The sequence below is a fragment of the Gymnoscopelus braueri genome (assembly GCF_963280865.1).
Source record: "Gymnoscopelus braueri genome assembly, chromosome: 21".
Classification (NCBI taxonomy): domain Eukaryota; kingdom Metazoa; phylum Chordata; class Actinopteri; order Myctophiformes; family Myctophidae; genus Gymnoscopelus; species Gymnoscopelus braueri.
In genome coordinates, this window is record NC_137623.1 from 41,961,885 (window position 1) to 41,987,811 (window position 25,927).

Consider the following 25,927-nt stretch of genomic DNA (forward strand, 5'->3'; position numbering starts at 1 on the left):
TTTTGAATAGCCAAAGAAATCTGTAATTGACACATAGATGCGTCCCCGGTCTTAAGGGGTTGAAAGCAGTTACTGTGTTAACCCAGAAGGAGCATACTAGCAGCCCTACTTAAAAGTAAGACTGTTTGCATACAGTCTGGTGGTATAGTTGCTGTGTTTTCACGTTGTGGATGCAATGTATTATTTAGTATATTCATTTCCATTTGAAAGTATGCTTTAATAAGCACCTGACAAACAAACATGCTCACTTGTGTGTGCCTAATTGTCTTTGGGTAAATCCAGGGCCAGTGTTTAAGGACGCATCGCTGTCATATTAGATTTCTTTGGCTATATATAGATATACAAGCTCATAGCGCAGCACCAAGTGAGCTTGTAGATCTGCTATTTTTGAAAAACCTTTAAAGTTTGCAAACATTTTTAACTCTGATCTGTGCTTCTGGGGGTCTCTGGAACAACTTATTTTTACATAAGGGTCCGCAGCAAAATACATATAATTTTAGGGGTCCTTTGCCAACATTTTTAACTATATGCCATTGGGAGTCCCTGGAACAACATATTTTGAGATTGGGGTCTGCGGCCAAATGCATATCATTTTGGGGGTCCTTGACATGGAAAAGTGGAGCACATTGTGTGCCACTCTACTATGATGAAGTAAGGCAGTGGTTCTCAAACTTGTTAATTTCAAGGACTTTTATGTAGATGTACAGGCCGTAAATGGATAAAGTGCAAACATCAGGTTGAAGTCATGTTTCAGAGCTAGGTCTGTTTGCTACATCATTGTTTTACATAACATCGTTTCACAATCGACCTATTTGTAACAATCCATTATATAACACAAAATGCAACCTTGCATTTGCTATATACATTGTTAAAATTGTGAATAAACAAACACAGACCACTAGCCACTAACAGGATAAAGTAGGGCTGAAATGAGGTGGGTGTGGGGGTCACACATGGTCACACCACTTAACCTTATTTAAAATAGCAGATCTACAAGCTCATTTTCTGAGCTTCTAGATCTGCTATTGTCCCTATATTGACATGCTCACGCCCTTTTGCTCAGACTGTCTGTCTATCTGTGTACGGCGTGAGTACTGTACAGTGTTGCATTGCTGATTTGGTATGTTGGCAGGTGGCATAGATGGACAAATATTGTACTTGTAATCCATTACAATTATTTGAAATCTTACTTTGTAGATTGTGCTTACTGTTTGAAAACATAGGCTATATTAACCACTTCAGCCCTATTTAAACTGTAACTATTTGAAAATGGCAGATCTACAAGTTCACAATGCGACGTGTTGTGAGCTTGTAGATTTGCTATTGTCCAATTATCTCCCAAATTGCCAGACATCTGTAGCCATGTGATAACAAGGCATTATACATATTTGAAAATGGCAGATCTACAAGTTCACTGTAAACGTGTAGCCTTATATTAAATAGCCAATCTACAAACTCACTTGTGAGCTTGTAGATCTGCTATTGTCTATTGATATGCATGTACTTTAATAGCTTTGTGTCTAAAATATTGTATTTGTTTTTTTACAGCTCTGGCTGTGGACCCAGGTGACAGACACACCATCCCAGACCTACTGCAAGGTGTGTAACATCCTGATCCTATTTTAGATGTAACTATCTAATGTTGGCTTATTGACATTGTCTTGGGGTCAAATACTAGGTTATGGGGGTCTGTGGTCTATGCATAGGCTAAAAAATGGAAGCTCCTTGACATTACAATAGTTTGAGAACCACTGGTATCCAGGTGACAATTATGTGTTGCTTCAGGTTTCGATAGAGTCGTCAGCTGACTGAAAGGTGATAATACAGGATATGCGTGTGACATCATCATCAAACCCGGAAGTTATGCAGGAATGCCTACTGAGTGTCAAAAAAATACTTTCTGGCCTTGACAGCCCATGCATCCAAACAGAAAAGTCATATCTGATTGCATTAAACAACATTAAACAATGTTAAACTCACTTTGCATGTTGCTTTGCCACTCGCTTTGCCACTCGATGTGCCATTCACTTTAAGCATGTGCATATCCTCTATAGGGGGTGATTAGAGGTGTGGTTAGGTATTGAATAAATTGCCCATGTTGATGCCCATTAAAGGAGGAGTTCACCCAAAAAATGGGTTTCTTTGCTATTGTCCCGGTTATAGAAAGCTATATGCTGATAGCCATCATTGCTTTGTGTTTGTTTAGTAACAGGGAACACCCTGTCTCTGCAGGTCCCTTTTAAACAGAAAATAAAGGGTGGGTTGCCAATTTCATCCAATCATAATCAATAAATTGATTGGATAGGCTGTGTCCTGTATGAGTTCTCTCTCCTGATTGGATGAAATTGGTCTCTCAAATTCACAATTTCGTATTAAAGGCAGTTACTGTATTCACCCAGAAGGAGTATACTAGCAGTAGCACCCCTACTTAAGTAAGACTGTTTGCATACTGGTACAGTGGTGTAGTTAACTGGTATAGTTGCTGTGTTTTCACGTCGTGGATGCAATGTATTTTTTAGTATATTCATTTCCATTTGAAAGTATGCTTTAATAAGTACCTGACAAACAAACATGCTCACTTGTGTGTCTAATTGTCTTGAGGTCAATCCAGGGCCAGTGTTTAAGGAGCCATTGCCAATATCGATAGCTTGATTTACGTATATTGTGATAAGTGCTAGGCATGCCTGAATTTTTTATTAACCCTTTAAGACTGGGATCGCTGCCATTTTAGATTTCTTTGGCTATTCAAAAATAGCAGATATACAAGATCATAGCGCAGCACCAAGTGAGCTTGTAGATCTGCTATATTTGAAAAATCTTGAAAGTTTGCAAACATTTTTAACTCTGATCTGTGCTTCTGGGGGTCCCTGGAACAACACATTTTGACATAAGGGTCCGCTGCCAAATACATATCATATTGGGGTTCCTCTGCGAACATTTTTAACTCAGATATGTGCTTCTGGGAGTCCCTGTAACACCATATTTTGAGATGGGGTCTGCGGCCAAATGCATATCATTTTGCGGGTCCTTGACATGGAAAAGTGGAGCACCAAGACACGTTGGCAGCTAGTAGATCTGCTATTTTTTACTCTTATTGTATGCCACTCTTGTATGATGATGTAGGGCAGTGGTTCTCAAACTTTTATGTAGATGTACTGGCCGTAAATGGATAAAGTGCAAACACCAGGTTGAAGTCATGTTTCAGAGCTAGCTCTATTAGCTACATCATTGTTTTTCATAACATTGTGTCACAATCCACCTCCGCCTATTTGTAACAATCCATTATATAACACAAAATGCAACCTTGCATATGTTATATATATTCTGTGAAAAATTGTGATTAATAATCCAGAGGCCCAACGAGCCATCGTTAGCCTGCTAATGTTACACAGCTGATTGGCAACATGCGTTAAACGCATCCACCACATTACTCTGATCTCCAAACAAGTTGGAGAACACTCTAAAATCGTGGATTTTACTTTGGCTGGTCAATTTAAGATGACAACAGCAACAAAGGTTATTAGTAGACCTGTATGTATGATGATCAGTTAATATTCCAGACAGTGGTGTATCCAAGACGAAGAAGAATTTATAATTTTGTCTAAAATACAGTATTTTTGATTGATATTTTCAGCTGTGGCGTGGCTGTACACCGGACCTGATATCTTGGCCAACACAGCTGTGGACTGAGGGGACCATCCCAGACTGCACTACTGCAAGGTTTGTTTAACATAACATGACACAAAGCGTTTTAGATCTAACTATCTAATGTTAGCATATGGAAATTGTCTTGGGGTCAATCCATTCTGTTTTTAAGGAATCATTGCCAATATATATACTCTATGTAGCTTAACTCTTTAACTGCCATATCAAGCAAAAAAAAACGGTGATTTTACTGTACCTTTTGAAAAATCATGGAATAATCTCTGTGACTGCCGTCCTCACAGAGATCGGTGCATTACATGCATGGGGTTATCAAGATTCCCAGGAGGGGTCCCCAAATTATTTTGTTGGTCCCCAGATTATTAGCTTAATTGAAACACATTTTCTTTATTTTTAAAATGCCAACTGACCCAACTCCTATTATTTTTAGCTTATTTTGCACACTTTATTGTCTCCGCCAGGCCGGAAGGCATGGCTGAGACTGTTTTGCACCCTGTGTGTGTGTGTGTGTGTCATTCTGTCTGTGGACAGTCAATCTCTGTCAATCTCTGGTATCGTTGGCTTGATGGCAGTAAAACTGTGCACACACGCTCTCTGGATGCCAGAGCAGAATTATGTCCCAAATCAGTCACATGGGCCTGTAATTGTACCACCAGGAGGCCGATTTTTGCAAAACACACTTTTGACCGTGCTTCTACACATGTTGTCCAAACATGGCGCTAATCGGTACACAGTATCTCTATTGTCATTAAACAAAACCGGTCTTTCAGATTTGTCATATTCCATCCTCATTGGCTTCCAAAGTTTGCAGGATTGCTCCGTTTTGAACAAAATGCCTCAAATCATGAACACGGCGTGCAATTTCTGTGACATTTTGCAAGCACATTCCCACTTGGCAGAGGAAGAAATGCCACTTGAAAAATGTCACGTCAGCCTCATGGTGGCGTTATAGAAGGTCAATTCATGTTTTTACCTATAACTGCACCGATCTGTGTAAAACTTTGTATGCACACTCCCTAGTGGCCAAGAAAGCCTTTGCCCTGCATTTTTCACATCTGCCTTTTATAGCGCCATCAGGTGGCTGACTTGTGTAAAACTTATTTTTGATATTACTCATTCAGATTTTATCCAAATTGCATGCAAATAGTCATGTGATCAAGATGGATCTGTTGGACCTTTCATATTCCATCCTGATTAGCTAAGATTGACATCTAAAGTGGGCAGCAGTGGCCTATTTTGAACAGAATACCGCAAATCATAGCACCGTCTGATTGCGGTGAAACTTTACACGCACATTCGCACTACTTTGAGATACAAGTGCCACCCTCTTAAAGGTAGGGTAAGTGATATTTTTGGGTTAAAACAAAAAGTATTTTGTTAAAAGGTTAAAGCACTATATTCTGATAATAATCATTGCTATAGAGTGTTTTTTCAGTAACAGGAGTCTCCCTGTCTCTCCAGCTCTTTAATAAACAGAAAATACATTTTCTGGTAGGTGTCAAAATCTCAGCCAATCAGGAGAAAGTACCCATTTTTAAAGGGGAATTTTGGACTAAAGTTTTCTTACCTTTTCTATGACGTTATGATATCTTAGGAGGAATGGTACAGTAGAAAAATGTCATAACTCCACCCCTGAGCCGCCACAGCTTAAAAGGTGCGCGGATAGGCCTTAGGTTAGATCACATATTTTAATAGCTTTTTTTTTTTTTTTTTTTTTTAGATCTGACGTTCATAGTGACAGAACACTATGCAAACAAAAACAAAAAAAAAAAAAAAAACAGAATTCTCGCTAGACGAGATTGAAATCTCGAGATTTCAATCTCGTCTAGCGAGACTTCTGACTTTTTTTTTTTTGGGACAATGTTCTGTCACTATGAACGTCAGATCTCACCAAAAAAAATAATAAAAAAAGCTATTAAAATATGTGATCTAACCTAAGGCCTATCCGCGCACCTTTTAAGCTGTGGCGGCTCAGGGGTGGAGTTATGAAAATTTTTTACTGTACCATTCCTTCTAAGATATCATAATGTCATAGAAAAGGTAAGAAAACTTTAGTCCAAAATTCTCCTTTAAGCTTAATTTTTATAGTGTTCCAGTTCAAAATTTTCCTGCTCATTCCTTAGTGTCATCACTTCCAATTTCACTTGTTTAATCTATATCCTGATTGAGTTCTCTATCCTGATTGGATAAAATTGGAAATGAAACTGAAACTGAAACGAAAATGCATTTTCTGTTTATAAAGAGCTGGAGAGACATGGAGACTCCTTATATGGACAGGACACTCTATAGTAACGAGCACTATCAGAACATAGACCCATTTCGCAATTATTTGAATAATTGCAAATCACTTACCCTACCTTTAACATTGCCCTATTATAGTTCCATCAGGAGGCCGATTTTTGCAAAACAATTGTTTTTAGATTAGTCCCACAAATGTTGTCCAAACATCACGCAAATCGGTACACATTATCTTCATAGTCAATTGATCAAAACAAATCTGTCCAGTTTTTCATATTCATCCTGATTGACACATTCCAAACATTGCTGGCCCACAATAACCTACCTGACCTGGTGGAGACCTGTGCTCCGAGAAGCACTTTCTCTAGTTTCATTCTGTTTCCACACATTTTCAAAAGGTCATGACTATATAGGATTCAATTTAGTCAAAGTCTTAATCAAAACATTCAAATGGAATAAAACAAAATGGTTACACCATTACTCTACAGATAAATGGTAACATTAGTGTTTGCAACAGTAAACTTATAAATTAATGCATTATTTCCCCACACTGCTATACCTAATATAAACTATGCAGATGATATGCGTACTTCAATTCTATGGTGTACTCATCATATACATCATCTTTGGTATACATATATGCTTATGTAATACTTTCTCTCTTTAGTTATACTTTTCCAAATGTTTTGGTTAATATTGTATAAAATGTTGAATAGTTAAAGTTTAACAAGGGATAGTTAGCTTTGTTTGATATAGCCATAATAGCATGAATGGTAGATGGATATAAAATAAAATAAGCACCATACATACAAATGCAGCTGTTAGATTGCTAACACATCAATAATGCACATTATGGAAAGATGAGAGAACTCAACGCAGTCAGAGAAATTACTTCATATATACCGATACTTGATCATAGACAAAGATTGTAATAAAAAATGTGCCCTTTAAACAGCCATAACTCCAGTTCCGAACATGCTTAACGCGCCAAACTTGGTATGTGTAATAGCAGCTATAACACTTCAAATGGCTATGCTTCAGTGACCCATGTCATAGCAGTGCAACATAGGACTAGGTTTGAAGGCTGCGCAACGGCCTGAAAATCTAATTATATCTAAAACTATAGCGCTAGTCTGAAATTGTTCTTTTTTTTTCTAGTGTTCATCAGATCGGAACAGCTCCTCTGGTGACTTTTAACGGTAAGTAAGTTGTTTCTAGATGCCTAGAGTTATTTGTGACTAATGCTACACTAGTATTGAAGGTTGTTTTTTGGTAAAGACAGTACATTTTAATAAAAGTTCAGATCTAAAACTCGGTGACATCATGCCTTATCGTGGGAAGAAATCTATCGCTAAAAAGAAATTCTGGGATGCTAAATTGGCCCATACAGATTCACCAAACAGTTGCACAGAGGTCGATGAAGGGGCACAAAACACATTTAGTCCATGGCCAGCCATGGAGCCTGTGGTAGAAACAGCTCAGCAACATGCACAGTCTGATGTTGAAGATAACATTGGCGAGGCCATGGACCTTTCCAACAATGACCCTGTACAACAAGCATGCACCGCGCCACCCTCTGTGAAATCTGTGCAGGCATCCAAAAGCCAAAATCATCATAAGTTTTCCCAAATGTCAAAGAATCGGCAGTGTACATGCATGGGTCTGACATTTTTGGCACACCAACATGAAGGTCTTGACTTGAAGATGGATGATCTTGACAAGATACTGGACAAGGGAGACAGTCTGTATAAAAGAACAATAGAAACACTAAAAAGACAAAAGCTGTTTAAGTCATGCCAGCTGACAATGGAGGAAGTACCTCTCAAGGTGGAAACGGAACACAATACGTACTCTGTGAAAAAATCTAGCGTGGACATGGGATATATGAGAGCTGAGGGAGAGCCCTACCGACGGCATTGGTGGCTGAAGCTTCAGGAAAGACTTAAGTGTCTGTCTGAGAATGTCAAATATGCACTCCTAACAGTATCACCACACACCATTGCTGTTTTTAGAGACAGGTCTGGAAGATATGGACTGTTTGACTCTCATCAGAGAAGTGCTGATGGCCTACCTTTGCCTGGAGGAAAAGCTGTAATGATGACCTTCACTCAGTTGGATGATCTGTTCGCTAAGATTGACCAGCTAATTGACTTCTCACACTCAAACAATATTGACAAAATGCAGTATGACTTCATGCCAGTGACATTTGAACAGACAAATGCTCGGTCACCCCATCTGTCACCAGTGCAAGTTTCTCTTGACAACCTGCATCACAAAGAGCCTGTCGATCTAACTAGCCAAGATGAAACAAACACTGGACCTCCAATCACCAAGCATGCTCTGCAGGCAGGCTATTCACCATCAACACAAGTGATGTCAGACACTACAAATGAAAGAGCCAACAAAATGAGTCAACAACGGAAAAGGAAAATAATGAGGAGACAAACAAAAGATCAACTGCAATCTGATGCCAAGGAAAAACCTAGGACTCCAAGGAAGGAATACATGAAAACATACATTGCCATGAGATGTATAACAAATAAAAAATTCAAGGAACGGCAAAACAAATTCAAGAAGGCATATTTCAACAGGAGATTCAGTGAAGATGAAGAGTTCAGAGGGCAGCATCAGGTCAAGCAGAAGGCATTAGGCAAAAGGAGGTGGAATGAAGATGAGGAGTTTAGAGAGAAGAAAAGGGCTTATGGCAAAAGGAGGCTCATTGATGATGAGCTTAGAAAGAAGCACAATGCTTATGTAAATAAGAGGTTCAGAGAAAATGAGGAGTTCAGGGTAAAGTTTAGGGAACTTATGAAGTCCTACATGGCCCGCAGATGCAAAACGGACCCATTCTTCAAGATGCGCAGTGACATCAGTCGTTCAATGAGAATAAGAAATAGATACAGGGACTTATGTGATGTCCTGCGCAAACGGGGCATTGCTGTAAAAGCGATGAAAGATTTAGATACTGCGAGGATAGATTTACCTACCGCACCCCAACAGAATGAGCTACTACAAGGCGCTATAGCGAGTTTCCAGAAACTCATAAAACATGGACCAACTTTTGTGTGCACAACGTGCCATCGGACTCTTTTCGCTGGTCAAGTGTATGTTTGTCATCGGTCAAATTACACTATCAAACCCGCCGTGGTTGCTGCCTGCTTAACAGGCAAATACCTTCATTCGTGTGATGATCAATGTGGCGGGCCGGAAGATTGCACTGTACCCGAAGAAAGGCGAAAAGAGTGGATTTGTCAATGCTGTCACAATAGTGTAGTAGCAGGAAGAATGCCACGCTTGGCTGTCGCAAACAACCTGGAACTTGCACCCATTCCTCCAGAGCTCCGCCAACTCAATGTGCTGGAAAGACAAATATCGGCAATAGACATACCATTTGCCAAGATTCTCACACTTCCTAAAGGCAAACAGAGTGCTATATATGGTGCTGTGGTGTGCGTGCCAGCAGACGTGGAAACCACAGTAAACACCCTACCCAGAAGGCTCGACTCATCCCGTTTGTACAGGGTGAAACTGAAGAGACGTCTGCGGTACAAAGGCCATCATTTGTTTCACACTGTCAATATGACCAATGTCTTACTGGGCTTGAGGAAACTCATCGAGACACACCCCGACTACAAAAACATCACAATCCGAGATGATGAGAGCATCAACGATGAAAATGTGGAGGGCCAGCTTGAAGACCTACCCACTGTTGAACTTGAAGACCTACCCACTGTTGAACAGACAGGCACAGACGAAGTCATGGACAGTTGTGACGACGCCGAAATGATGGAAGTAGCCGATGCGACTGAAACTCTCGACCCATCACAGAGAGTGGATCAACATCCACCCACTGCCCAAGATGAGCAAGATGCGCTGAGACCTGGACATGGCCTGGACAGTTGCTTGGAACCGGATGACATTGGACAAGAGACAATGACATACGGAGATGGCATATTCTGCATCGCCCCAGCTGAAGGAAACAGGCCTGTCAGCTATAGCACAGCCCCTAACCTCGAAGCAAGGGCCTTCCCTACATTGTTTCCAACTGGAGAGAACACGTTGGATCGTAAGAGAAAGCTCAAACTGACACCAAGCAGGTACTTCAACGCAAGGCTTTTCAATGTTGATGATCGTTTTGCGAGAGACCAAAGCTATCTCTTTTTTGCCCAGTTTGTTACAGAGACCCACTTGGCAAAAAACACCATCTCAATTCAATTGAGGAAGGGCAAACCCTTTACCAAGGATGGTCGCAGGATCTGCAACAAGATGTTGCAGGACAAGCATGAAGTTGAGAGACTGGTCAGAAACCGGGATGCAACAAGGTTCATGCAACCCCTGAGGGGGACGCCAGCCTACTGGCAGAAGACCATGTATGATTTATTTGCCATGGTCCGTCAGTTAGGCCCACCTACCTTCTTTTTGACCTTAAGTGCTGCAGAATTCAGATGGCCAGAGGTCATAACGGCAATAAAAGCACAGCAAGGCCAAATTGTGGATTTTGACAAGCTGGACTGGAATGAGAAGTGCGACATCCTCAGAAGCAACGCAGTGACTACCATGCGAATGTTTGACAAGCGAGTTCGTTCTGCGTATACAAAACTGCTGTTGTCTGATGCTCGCCCTATCGGTCACGTCATAGATTATTTCCATAGAATAGAGTATCAAGCCCGGGGTTCGCCGCATGTTCACGCCTTAATGTGGGTAGCCGACGCCCCCAAACTTGGAGAAGACTCGGACGAGAAGATATGCGAATTTGCGGACCGCTACATTTCGTGCCAGCTGCCTGATCCAAACGAAAATCCTGTGCTTCACCGAATTGTCCAAGAAGTTCAGATGCACAGCAAAAACCACACAAAGTCCTGTAAGAAAGGTAACAAGACATGCAGGTTTGGATTCCCCAAGGCACCAGTGGACACAACCTGGTTAACTAACCCAACGCCAGTTGATCCAACGGAGGAAGTCACGGATGAAAACGAAAGGGGCGCAACAGGAGGAAATGAAGGAGCAAACGAAAGTGCAAAGAGGAGTACCGAAGGCATAGGCAAACAACAGAGGGCAAGAGCACAAGCTGCTTTGGCCAAACTCAAACCTCTGTATGATCTACTTCTGGACTTGCCATCAGAACTGACCGACCTCTCAGAGTTGCTGGCAAAGTGCAATTTGACTCACGAAGAGTACGACAGCTATCTTGAAGACTTGAGGAATGTCCAGGTCCTCTTGATGAAGCGTGGAGTCAAGGACTGCTATGTGAACAACTACAACCCAGTTTTGCTGGAGGCCTGGAATGCCAACATGGATATCCAGTTTGTCCTGGACCACTTTGTTTGCATCTCATACATGCTGTCCTACATATCCAAGGCCGAACATGAGATGGGTGAGCTTCTGAAACAAGTAGTCGAAGGCATAGACCCCACAAAAGTGACCGAAAGGGGTGCAATGAACGAACTTGTTCACGCGTATGTGAAAAACAGACAGGTTAGCTCTCAGGAGGCAGTGGCCCGAACTTGCAGCTTGCAATTGAAGAAATGCTCCCGCGATGTTGTCTTCCTCCCGACGGATGACAATGCAATGAAAATGAGCCTCCCGCTCAGCTTGCTGCAGAAAAGACCAGCCGATTCGAACCAAGTGTGGATGTCAGGGCTTCTTGACAAATACAACGCCAGACCCAAAACACTGGTGTTTGACAACATGTGTCTAGCAGAATTTGCATCCGAGTACAGGATTGTGTACGGTAGCGAAGCAAAAAAGCCGGATAGCCTGAAGCTGTCTGACAACATGGGAACCATTAAGAAGCGCTCGACGGATGGCCGACCCACGGTTATCAGATACGCGAAATTCTCGGAACAGAAGGACCCCGAGAAATACTTCGGCAACTTGCTGAAGGCTTACCTTCCGCATCGCTATCAGACCACACTGAAAACCGCAATCTTCCCCACCTACAAGGAGTTCTACGACTCTGCGTCTGTGAAAATACCTGGACAAAAATGGACATGCCGCGCAAATGCCATTGTTGATGAGAACAAAATGAGGTATGAAAAACACAGCAAATCGATGGAAGAAGCATTAGAGGAATTCATGAAGCATGGCCCTGCGGAAGATGCGTGGGCCAACATTGCCCCAGAAAATGAGCTCGAGCGGATGGAATGTCTTGCCGAACAAGATCAAGATCCACAGGCAGACGACGAACAAGACGACGTCCCAGAGTTCAGTTGTCAAGAGGTGGGTACAATTGTTGGTCACAGGGTATCGGCTCCGCAAATGAGCCTCGATTATCTGCGTTCAATGTGTCGAAACCTCAACCGGACTCAAGCCTCCATCTTTCACTCTGTACGTGAATGGTGCTTCAAGAGCGTACTCGACCAGAAACCCGAACCCTTCTTCTTCTTTGTCACTGGGGGTGCTGGAACTGGCAAATCACACCTGATCAAGTGCATCTACGGTGAGGCAACACGGATTCTCCGTCGACTCCCCAGACTGTTTGAGGAGACGGATGCATCCATGCCCACAGTGCTGCTGTCTGCGTTTACAGGAACTGCGGCATACAACATCGCGGGAAACACACTGCATTCCCTGTTGAAGTTGCCAAGAAAACTGAAACCACCCTACATAGGACTGGGAAACAAATTGGATGACGTGAGGGCAAAGCTGGGAAATGCGGAGATCATCGTCATAGATGAGGTGTCGATGATTTCAAAGGCTATGTTTATCTACATCCACTGGAGACTGCAAGAGATTAAAGGCAGTAAGAGGCCATTCGGCGGCATGTCGGTACTTGTAGTAGGCGACTTTTACCAGCTCCCTCCAACGTCAAGTGGGAAACCGCTCTGTGTGCTCGAGGAAGGCCAACCGGACCTTCTGCTCGAACACTTTCAGATGATCACGTTGACCGAGATCATGCGACAGAAAGATGATCTGCCCTACGCAGAGCTTCTGAATAGGTTGAGAGTCAAAGCGAAGAAGGATCCGCTGAGTGACACAGACAAAGCACTCCTTGCTCAGAGAGTGACTGTGCGTGACCGTTGTCCTAAGGATGTTGTGCACATCTTCGCAACCAACAAAGAGGTGTCCGAACACAACGCCAAATCTTTGTCTGCGCTCCACAGCCACATCGTCAACATACCCGCGGAAGACTACAAGCAAGTCCATAACCACAAGATTCGCCTTGCCAGTCCCTGTACAGGAGAGCAGAAAGATCTTCTTGACAACTTGCAGGTTGCAGAAGGCGCCCCAATCGTGATCATCAGGAACATAGATGTGGAGGATGGCCTTGTGAACGGGACATTTGGCAAGATGGCTAGTGTAGAGATGCACGTAAACGAGGACGGGAGTAGAGTAGCCAAGCTTTGGCTTGTAGTAGACAAGCCTGAAGCAGGACAGAAATACCGGAAAACTACACCTGGCAGTACACAAGTGTACGTCGAGAGATATGAGGAACACCTGAGCAATAACACGCTTCGTAGGCAATTTCCCATCAAGTTGGCATATGCTTGCACAGCTCACAAAGTCCAAGGCATGACTACACAATCTGCTGTGGTTTCCTTGAAACGGATCTTCCAACCAGGCATGGCCTACGTTGCCCTCAGTAGGACAACGTCATTGCAGGGATTGCACATCATTGACTTCGATGCGAAGAAAATCTATGCTGATCCTGCAATCACAGCTGCCCTGGAATCCATGAAGACCGCCTCACTGGACAGTGTTATGCCACTGTTGAAGTATCGAGAGACGACAGGCCAGGCGCAAACACTCGCGATTGTCCATCACAACACGCAAAGTTTACCGGCACACATTCAGGACATCAAAAAACATCACGAACTGACCCATGCAGATGTCCTGTGCTTGACCGAGACCTATCTCACCGGCTCCTTTGTGGCTGACAGTCTCCAATTGGATGGATACACCATGTTCAGCCGCAACAAGCACATCTCGTACTCCAGCGTTCCTGAACGTGCAGAACAGAATGGCGGTGGCGTCGCTGTGTATGTGAAGGACCATTTACAGGCATGTGAAAAGCGTTACCTACACAATGTGACAAACCTCGAGTTTGTGGTCGTCAAGATAGAGTCCCCTGTCAAGCTTCTGATCGCTGCAGTGTACAGACCACCACGTTACGATGACCCGTTCATGGAAAATCTGAAGGCGCTTCTGGACTCCTTAGAAGGGATGGACCACCATCCCATCGTAGTCTGTGGTGATTTCAACGAAAATCTACTGGCCAGTGTAGGTACTCCGATAGCGATGCTGCTCGAGTCCAGAGGATACACACAACTGATCAAGGAGAAGACTACTGACAAAAACACGCTGTTGGATCACATTTACATCTCAAGACCAGAGCAATGTCTACAGTCTGGAGTACTACGTACGTACTACAGCTACCATGATCCTGTGTATTGCGTATTATCCTCCGATCAGGACTAGTGCATAGCCTGCAAGACAAGCTTGCAAACACTGGAACCATGTAGACCTTAGTTTCAAGGACATCGTGCTCTTTCCCACCAAACGCATTCTGACCTGCTCTTATAAATCACATCTGCCGCACTCAATAACAAAAGGATTGCGAACAATGGAACCTCTTGATCACCAACCCTGTCATTGGATATATCACTGGAACATGTGAATGAGCTGCCCAAATAGTGGTCACCAGAGATGATCGTTTGACGGTATGAACTATTCATAGCCAACGCTACATCATTCTCTGGTGCCACTCCAGCGCAAAGTCTCATCTGCCACACTAAATAACAAACGGATTGCGAACAATGGAACCTCTTGATCACCAACCCTGTCATTGGATATATCACTGGAACATGTGAATCAGCTGCCCAAGTAGTGACCGGGCCTCATCGTAGCCGCACCTATACTTTGGAATCTCCCATTACGCAGCAGCCAAATCTCACCTTTTTTCTCTTGTCGCTAGTATTATTCATATTGTAGCATTGTTTTGTCTTTTTTCATAACTACTGATTGTGAAGCATTTGTTTGAAAAGAACACTAACACTTGTTTCCCTATTTTTCAGAAGCCGTCCAGCACTGATAATTTTTTTGCCTTTAACCTTTTTCTACATTTCAGGAATGTTCTTTGTGAATAATTGTCATATTTCTAATTGTCATTTATGTTGTGGCTCGTGAACCAGTAGTACCCAATTTCTATAAACACAATATTGGCCATCCCTGAATTTATTAACAAACTCACACATAAAATAATCAATTCTAAAAAATGCATAACAAACTATTTTGGATTGTATACTGCCTTTTCATGACCCACTACCTTATATTTACATGTGCATGTTGTAAATGTTTTAACTCACCATTTGTTTTTAGGGCTGTAAGACTGTAACACTTATTAGGACTAAATTATTTTTAAATAAATGTTGTCAAAAAATTTAATTTTATTCAAACAGCCAATATACAAGCATTAAAATAGGACTTAATTTCTTAATTAAACTAATAAATGTAATCCCAAAATAATTATGGAAAATGTTACACATTGATTCATTGATAAATACAAAATTAGATATCTACAAAATACACTTTGAGATAATTCACTTAATCAATATAGTTGCAGCCCTAAAAGTTTTACTTATTTTTCAGAATGTTACATTTATTAGTTTGTTTAATATATTTACCAGGAGCTTGCTTGATCACCTTTTTTAACAAAGGGGTCGGTGCAAGAATTTTTTCCCCGTGCACTCCTAAATTGGCTGAAATAGGAGGCGGGTTTTTTGCTTCACCCTGGAAAATATTGAAATTACTTAAAGGTTAGAATATAATTTTGGACAATAACAGTAAAAGTAGTAATAATAATAACCATTATAGCATCAATAATATATCTGTCAATAATAAACTGTTTACAGGCATTGTAATAGTTATCATAAAATATAATTGTTTAATTGTCACTAATAACTCATATTAACCTATATATAGAATCATAAAATATGACCATAATTACATATATAATCATAACTATAGTAAAAATAATTGATAGGACATTATACCAAATATATTAATGGTGTTGCTTACAGTAAAGGTACCAATAATACAATTGTGTTAATAAATACTTTAAACTATATCTGCTCTGCTTTGTCTCTACTTATTTTTCTTTTTGCCATGTGTTTGAAAAGTGAATCTATATGTTTGGTAATGTATTTAGTCACATGTATTTAACATTTACTATCAATACAGATGTGTTTTTTTTTAAATTGCTATTCACAATCAGGGTTCTTTACCACTTAAGCTGAACAAAAAGTGGAAACTTTGGAATAAATACAACAACTCATTAATGTGTAAGCACATACATGAACAGAATATACTAAAGTTGTTTGTTTAACTGCCGAAGATTCTTGCCTTATAGAATCTGGTGCTTGAATGAATTTTACACACTTAGTCATTTATGGTTCGATGCTTGCAAGATTCAAAGCTTGTAATTGAAAGCGTTGTGTGAGACTATCAAATCTGCCTGCTGGATGGAATGGACGTCAATCCCAGTACTATGTGGAAGATGGTGAGGCAATCAACATGGACATTAGGGTTTATCCTAAAATCCTGCCAGGGGATGACAAATCTCTCACAATGTAGCCTGAACATGGTATTGACACCATTCAGTAATAATGATGAGCCTGAAATGCTGAAGTGTATCTATAATACAATTAATATACAAAATGGTATGGCTTCAACCCAGCTCCTAACCAGGTTGACATTAATCAACAATGATTCCAGTATTAGAAGGTGTGACATTCCCAAGAACATTACAAGGTACTTATAATATCTATCATCAGGCTGGAAGAAAAAAATGTGCTCAATCTTGTACTCACTTGACATGACAAAAGTGTGGGGAAAACAATCTTCTGTATACATATTGTCTTGTTTGCAAATAGTATATATTCCAGATACTCTACATACACAGGTACTTTTCTCCTCAGAATATCTCAGGTCAGAACAATAAGGTTACAAGATGGCATGTTTGCTTTAATAATGTATTTTGAGGTCTACTAAACCAGCAGTTCCACTGGAGACTGTATAATTGCATATGTATTAACAAACTGGATTATAATTAAAACCAAAACGTTCTATTCAACACCATTAAAATTATTGGCCCACATCAGCGCTGCCAACACTCCTGGATCCTGCAAGAATCTCCTGGTTTTGACCACGTCTCCAGACACTCTCCTGGATCATAATTTCTTCTGTTTTTCTCCAGGATTTGTTATCAATGTCTCACAATTCACCAGAACACAAGAAATTACATCTATGTTCAAAAGTCTTCGGGGGTGTGGTCAGTGCATGCCATCCAGTGTTGCTATGCTCATATGGGATGTGCTTGCACTGTATTTTAATGATGTGGCGCGCACGTCGCTTAACACCTACACTATAGGTCACACAATGGACCATTGATATGCATCTAGGCTAATTCCTATGTTAATGTGCCTGGCGTGAGTCGGGAGCCTTTGTAAGCTTTGTTGAAGTGTGAATTTAAAGTAGTTTTAAATCTATGCGTGTGCCTGTGCGTGCTCCTGGTCAAATAGGTTCTTGCACGCCGTGCAAGGCCGTCCAGTGACATTGCACCCCTGATGCCATCATACAGAGATATTGACTTTTAAGTTAATATCACATACCACATAGCGCATCAATATTGTTATATATCTACCAATAGTACTGTACTAAACCAACTACTAATAGTACTATTACCATACCAGATTTTAATGTACTTTTTAATTGCATATCCAATTTGCATACCTACGACTGCCCGGCTTTGTCTGTTATCGCTCAATAAGATCGAACTTTTATAGTACACGTGTTTAATCTATCTGTCTGTCTGTCAATGGATGGATGGAACTGAAATATGAGTAGATACACATTACACAATGGACAACTATGATCAGATGTGTTTTAGGAAGCATTGGCGCAGCGTTCAGCAGTTGGTATTAAATAGAGTTGAATTCAAACCTTTACTTAAAAGGATAGTTCACCCCCAAAATCACTTTTTTTCTATCGATGAGTCACCCCATGGAGACTTTAAGTCATGGAGATCTGTTTGTTTTTGATGCATTCCCAAGTCAATAATTTGATGACTGGCAGGTAGGAGACACAAAGAGTCTCCTTTGAGTCTCCTACCGGATAAATTAGCATCTTTCCACTGGTCATCAAATTATTGGCTTAGGAATGCGACAAAAACAAAAAAATATCCACGAATTCAAGTCTCCATGGGGTGACTGACTAATAGATAGAAAATAAGTTATTTTTGGGGTTATTACCCTTTAATACCACAGTGACCTCTGCTGTCGAAGTGAATATTTTTCATATAATATCTGCCAAGACAACTAATAATCGCAACTACTGCTAGTACTATACACTAATTAGTAATAAAATTAACAACATACTATAATTGATATTACATTATACCACAGATACTAATGTATTGGTTAAATGTATCAAGAAAAAATGCATTGTTTTAAGTATAACGTTTGTAAACTATGACTGCTGTACTTTGTCTATTCTTCTATTTAACATGTCTATGAAATCTGTGAACAGTATGTGTTTGTGAGCTATATCTGTTTGTTTGATAAATCTATTTGGGTTAACATTTGTATTGAATACTAATGGCTACTTTGACTGTGTAATTACCATGTACAATAATAGTTTTTCAGACACTTACACGAAAGTAAAAGTAGAAAGGGGTACTATCAAATGATTAATGCTTAAAACCTACATGAGTATACTATGGCTGATTCAACAGAAGGCTTCCTTGAACAATCGCTTGATTCATTTATTCAAAAATATACACACATCTCAATAATCATCAATTTCGAAGAAATATATAGATTGCATAATTCATATTAACACTAGGAAAACGGGTGAAATCATGGGGAGATAACAATATATACATAGATAAAAAAAATCATTATCCTATCGCCTGAAGTTGAAACTGGCTAAGCAAGTAACAGGTAACAATCTAAATACACATTATAGATAGATTGGCACAGATATCAACACGTTTTAACAAAGGCAGTTGATTCGATCATTTGCTTAATACCACAGAGACCTCTACTGGTGAAGAGAAATACTGCACTGACTACAAAATTATTATTACACAAACATAGCTTGCTCACTGGCGATTGAGACACCCAGAAGAACATTTACTTCCTCATTTGGGTGCCCAAATGAAAGACTTGAGCACTGAGCAGGCGCACTGACGTTACAGACGACAGAAGCATGCGCAGTAGCGTTTTAAATGCAGAAATGACGCATTCTTAGATTTGACCACCAGGCAAGAGCCGCACATAGAGGACCGCTTCCCTGGTCTATCGTGGCACAGGGGGCTTGATCTATCCCCTAGGTTTGTGAAGACATTTCAATGTAGGCGGAGGTGGTAGCGATCGACGCAAGGAGGGGGGAGGGGCTTTCGCAAACGATAATGGAGATGAATTACTTGAGTAAAAGTACAAAAGTATTGATATCAAATGTACTTAAAGTACCAAAAGTAAAAGTACTAAATTGTTTGAAAATAGCAGATCTACAAGCTTCTACAAGCTTGTAGATCTGCTATTTTCAAATAGCCTATATAGGTATAAAAAAGTAGTAGTAATGTAATGATTTAAATCTGCAAAGTCACTAGTAACTAAAGTATCTAAATAATTGTAGTGGAGTAAAAGTACAATATTTGACTCTGAGATATAGTGGAGTAGAAGTAAAAGTATAGACAATTGGAAACACACCGCAAAAATTGTACTTAAGTAAATTGTACTTAGTTACTTTACACCACTGCTTGTTATAGAATGGATTTCAGCAATAACTTAACTTATACTAACATTATAATACCAGAATCAATCTTAAATGAATTTGTCACATCACATTACAAGTAATGTATTGGTTAAATGTATCAATAAAAAATTTATTGTTTGAAGTATAAAGTTTGTAAACTATGACTGCGGTGCTTTGTTTTTTCTTGTTCTATTTACCATGTCTATATAATCGATGATCTAGCAAAGTACCGTATCCATTAGTCCTTATAGCTCAATAAAAAAAATGCTTCATGGTTTTTATAGTGTATTCCTGCAATAACTTATGACTGTTTTTATACTAACGTTAAAATACAAGAATCAATCTTTATTGTCACATCACATTACAAGTAATGTATTGGTTAAATGTAACAATAAAAATGTTTTAAGTGTAAAGTTGGTAAACTATGACTGCGGTGCTTTGTCTATTCATCTTCTATTCAACATGTCTATAAAATCTATGAACTGCTTGTGTTTTTGAGCTCTATCTGTATGTTTGATAAATCTATTTGTGTTAACATTTTTATTGAATACTAATGGCTACTTTGACTGTGTAATTACAATGTTTTCAATGTAAAATGAAAGTTATATTAATATTATATAAGTTATCCACACACTTAGACGAAACTAAAAGTAGAAATGGGTATCAAATAATTAATGTTTAATACATGCTTATAATAATATTCTCATATACTAATAATGCTTATAATAGACCAATTATTTGTTTACTAACATTGAGACTGGACGCACAGGTGATTGTTTCACGCAATCAATTCCCAACCTGTTGTTTTGGGGTGCACTGGTTTCAGCACACCCCAACCCTCTCTTGTGTGTTGGCTAGTGAGGCGCGTACTAGCGAGACCTGGTAAAATGGGTTTCATTGCGCGCATAATGGTTGCACGCATACTGGTTCTTATCAATGTGACGTCGTCTGTTAAGGTGTCTATAAGATAATACAGCTAGTCCATAGGGTTATAATATATCCAGAGAACGGACAGCCCCGAACCCACAGATTCATTTCAATGAAAGTTGCTCACAATTGCATGAAGCACCCGAAACTACTTCTACTTCCTATAATGACTCCAATTTTGGTGCCTATAGAACGGGCGCACTAGCGTTTCAGACAATAAACGCACGCGCAGTAGTGTTTTCAATAGAGAAGTGTTGCTATCCCAGATTTGACCACCAGGCGACGGCAGCTTCACTGCTTTACCGGTTCTGGGGGCTTGAGCTACTCAGTTAGCTCCGTTATGTTTCTTATGGTAGATAAGTGTGTTTCCTTCATTAAAGAAAATAAATGCTTTACATGTTTGAAAGTGCACTGTTATTGACAAATATGCTTTTTAAGAAACCCATAAAAGTCCCCCCACAAACACACATATTATTCTTATTCTTATATCTTATGCTAGATGTGCTCCCATTTCTGCTCAACATTATAACAGGGCCTTTTATTTAAAGGGATATATTTTTACCACTATAGACTATAATGTCTTTAGCATGAGTGTTTAGCAAAATGTCATGATTCCCAACTCATACCCCATCAACCAAGACAGAACATGAAGATTATATTATTGAGCATTGGAACACACATTGTATTTATTTATTTATTTTTAATATAACAAAATGATTATAATGATTTCACGTACTATATTCAGAATCTCAGTTTATCAGTTTTTAGAGCATCTTATGTTATGGGGACAGAGCATAGAGTAATATAATAATAAAATATAATATAAGGGACAGCACCCTCTATGTATCGTCCACCAGACTGCAGATTTTCCCTTCAGATATCTTCCCAGATCTCGCGAGAGTGTGTTGTGGGGATAGAGAAAAGTCGTAAACAAAGTTGATTTTCTCCTAATTTGTGTCTCTGAAAAAAAACTATTTTTGTATGAAAATCTTGTACATATTATGTGTCTTATGACGATCGGGTCCAATATTTTGTTCAGTAACCATGGAGTTAAAAAATGGTTTAGAAGCTGTGTTCATATTCACTCTTCCATTGGAAACAACAGCCTCAAAGCTGCTTCCTGTCTTGCTTGGACGACGCCCACCGACCTCACGTCCCGTGACATTAAAATGCAACCAATGGCATTTGAACAGATTGACCTAGATACTGACGTATGAGATTGGCGCAAAGATTTGAAAATCCCAAATGGCAACCGTTACCTGGGCAGCAGATCAAACTACACGTTCGCCATATGCCAGCAGCTGCAAGAAACACCGATAGCAACACAGTAGCGACTTCTTGTTGAACGTAAGTAGACTTCAATAAATATGCTACATAAACATAGGCTATACTACATTTCCAAACAATAAAGACAAGATGGACGAAATAAACATGGGTCGAAACATTATCTGTTCTGACATGTTTTCTCCCTCATAAATAACATTACCTCAACAACTCACTGCGATTTGGAGTAACAGAATTATAAGTAGCCCAAACGTTCTTCATTAGCCTAACTCTCAACCTAACAATATTGAAAACTATTTCAACAAAAGCTACTACAACAAAACACCACATTTACATATTTTTTATAATGGCCACATTTCATATTCAAACGGCACTCGAAAACATTTAAAATTCGTCACAACTTCCCAAAAAACATTCGACCTAAACACGTTTGTGATAAATTGTTTAGTATCAATGCATGACATTGTTGTACCAACTTATCATAATCTAATTCTTTTCAGTATAGGCTGGTTGCTATATTAAGATTACGATCCTATGCAATGTCATTTACCACAATTTAGTGGTTTACATAATGTAACCGTTAATACAAACTAAGACCTACTTATCCATTGTGTATACACCTATAAATGCACACAATATATATATACCGCATTATTTGTGTCCAATGAATTACATGGTATTACTAACTCTAAAGCAGGGGTCTTCAACAGGGGGTCCGGGACCCCTAGGGGGGAGTTACTACAGGGGGTCCCCCAAATCTTTGTGTGAAATGATTATTTGTTATTACATTAACCACTTGAACTCTAGTGTCCCTTTTCTGAGGAGAACTTTAGCCAAAAATAGCAGATCTACAAGCTCGGCTATTTTTGGCAAATAGTTATACAGTAGGTGTGTAGAGGGGAAAAATTGCAGCAAAAGTTGATCTGAAACACAATTTTATACAATATAGAGGGGGTCCCTGTTACCTCTCTCTCACAGCTAAGTGGTCTTTGGCCTGAAAACGTTGAAGAGCCCTGATCTAAAGTCATTACAACACAATGTGAGCTGCATCACTTAACTATAAGATTTCATGAAGTTGGTAAAATATGAAAGTAACCATTACACCTCTAAATAATTTTACATACTCTTGACATGGTAAACTGACTTGTACTTCTATGTCTCATAGATACCATTATGGATGGCCTAACATCTGTTCCATCTACATCTGTTCAAAGGCAGAATCCAGAAAGGAGTAAGTATGGAAAAATTCAAACTATCTTTCATGTACATTATTTAAATACACAGAAAACAATCTACTCAAACATATGACCATAACAACCGTAAAACACAGTGGTTAATGTTTATTGATCTATCCAGGTAACAATTCTAGAACAATAATTATATATAAAGATTGAATCATGTTATTTCTTCTAATCATATTGCAAATGCCTACCATCATTGTCTGAACAGCTAAATCTATCTGGATTGGGGGGTCGAGTTTAGTGACTAGGGCCTATCCTTGAACTATCAAAATCCAGTTAACTATTCCAAAACAATTTTCGTATATTATATTACAGATTGAATCATGTTATTTATACTAATCATATTGCAAATGTCTACCATCATTGTCTTAACAGCTAAATCTATCTGGATTGTGGGGTCCAGTCTAGTGGCCAGGGCCTTCCCCAGAGCCCAACAGACCTTGGGGAAAAACCTACGCCTCCAGGCAGCCATAACATGGTTTGGAAGAGGAGGAATGGTTTGGCGAGACGTCCTCCCAAAAATTCATAGTATCCTCGCCACCCAAACCCCTCCTGACATCATAGTCCTCCACGTTGGAGGTAATGACCTGGCCAAAACAGCACGGTTAACACTTTTGCAACAAATGAAAAAGGACATGATGTGCATTAAAAATACCTGCCCCAACACCAAGATCATCTTCTCAGGCATAGCAGCAAGACAGCGGTGGAGAGGTGCCAGAAACATCATGAAAGTGAACAAAGCCCGTGTCTGGATCAATTCGCAGATAAACAAATTTATATCGCAGATTGATGGTGCCATGATTCCCCACAATAACATCACATGCAAAGATGAACGGCTATTCCTGCCTGATGGTGTACACTTCACACATTTGGGAAACGACCTGTTCATTGGTGACCTGCATTATGGCCTTAAACAATGCTTGCATTAATAAAGATGTCTACACTAAAACTTCTCTTTCTTAAAATGCCATGATCAATACTTCAAAAAGGTTTATACATTGTGTCAATATGGTAACTTTAAAAGGTCTGCATACATTTTAGATGACAACCAAATAAATGCATCAATTTGACATAATAGAAACAAGCAAATAACACTGTAACTATGAAACTTAGGCAAGATTTATTGACTATTGACTAATCCACAATGCTTAGACTAACATTTTAAGGTAGTTACTATTGCATGAAATCATTCCAATCATTCCATAACTATTGACTACAGTGATAAGACAAACATAAGATGCTCTACTATTGCATCAAATAGATACATGAATAGATATCAATGAACAGCCTAAAACTGAAACAGATACTCTGATACATCTTGAACAACACATCTGTCTTGTCAACTATGTCCTAAAACTGATTTTTACTGTTGTGTGAGTCATGTTTTTGACACTTGGTGGCAGTAGAGAGCCAGCAACATTCCACGTGAAGCTAAGGTTATAATTACGAAATAACTTGGTACACACATAAACAAAGAATATGTTTTTTTATGTCTCATAATTAATAATGAACGGAGACATGATGTAATATCAACATTCAACAGACTTGATTGATATGGGATGTGGGATCCATTGTTCAACCTATATGATAAACTCTTTAGAGTGTTTAGTTTGTTAAAATAGATATGTCATGGACATATTTTCTCAATACATATGGATGAAACTCACATGCAGCTCAGGTGATGTTAATAACACTAATGATTTAAAATGACATGAATCGTAATGAAAAAAATAAAGTGTGAGATAATGGTGGTTACTACAGATAAATAAAATGAGTCACAGTGCATAATAATATCATTGGGGCTCCTTTGACCATAATAACAACTCAATTCTATATTTAATATCATTTTAAATGTATTTAACATTCTTATTATTACAGTTTAATATTATATAGACTCTGTATCGTTGCACTCAGACACCTATTCCTTAAACAATAGTTATTTAACATAACAATGCAACTTGTTAGTAGTAATGTTCCATAGTGTTTAATGAATACAGTCTATTCATATTTTAATCGATCTCTTACACGCCTCTAATCTTGGCGTGATGAGGCATGTGACACGAACAACCTATAAGATTCAAACAGACTATCCAATGAACAGGTAGCCTTGACTGACACACCCGCAAGCAATTATTTTCAAAACCCAACCACCAACTCCACTCCACCCGCCTTCATTCATTCCAACAAGGAAACAGACAACAGAGGACATCACACAGAGACAATGGACTCTCCCAATAAGAACAAAATCCGAGACAAATTTGAGCTGTTAACAGTAAGTTTAAACATTTAAACCTATTAACGTTAATTCAAAAATAATTTTGTATTTAAGGGAAACGAAGCTGACCGTTAAAACCATGCCTTAACCGTGTGTTTTGAATGCGGTGACTAATTATTATTATTGTGATGTTTTTTTGTTTCAGTACGCCTGTAACGATCCCATGGTCGAAAAAGAGGCACTACAGCCCGAACTGGAAGAGTTGGGGACCATGGCCGTAAACTATGCTAACCAACTGGGCCGTCAGACGGTCCAGTTGGTTAGCAACATGGAGAAGATGGCAGAGAAAAACAGGAACCTGGCCAGAAACATCAGCCGTCTTCAAAAACGCAAGCCTCATCCTGAGAAGACCAGCTGTGAGGCATGTGAGGCGTTCTTTGGTGAAGGTAAGATATTCTTATAATTCATTCATAGCCTATCTCTTAATATATTTTTTTCTATCATTACCGTGCAATCCCAAACTTAACATTATTATTTAAATTCTGTTTCGCCAACTACAGAGTTTGAGGAAGAAGTGTGCCCACGGCCTGCTGCAGCCTCGCCT

The 25,927-nt window shown here is 39.5% G+C and overlaps 1 protein-coding gene across 1 annotated transcript in view; it reads left to right on the forward strand.

Moving 5' to 3' along the window:
* The window catches only part of LOC308077378 (uncharacterized protein), an 833,561-nt gene that overhangs the window by 1,859 nt on the left and 805,775 nt on the right, over positions 1-25,927 (forward strand). Inside the window, exons 3-4 of the mRNA XM_080418049.1 lie at positions 1,549-1,599; positions 3,635-3,720. The gene's annotated coding sequence lies outside the window, so the exon portion shown is untranslated. The remainder of the gene's footprint in view (positions 1-1,548; positions 1,600-3,634; positions 3,721-25,927) is intronic.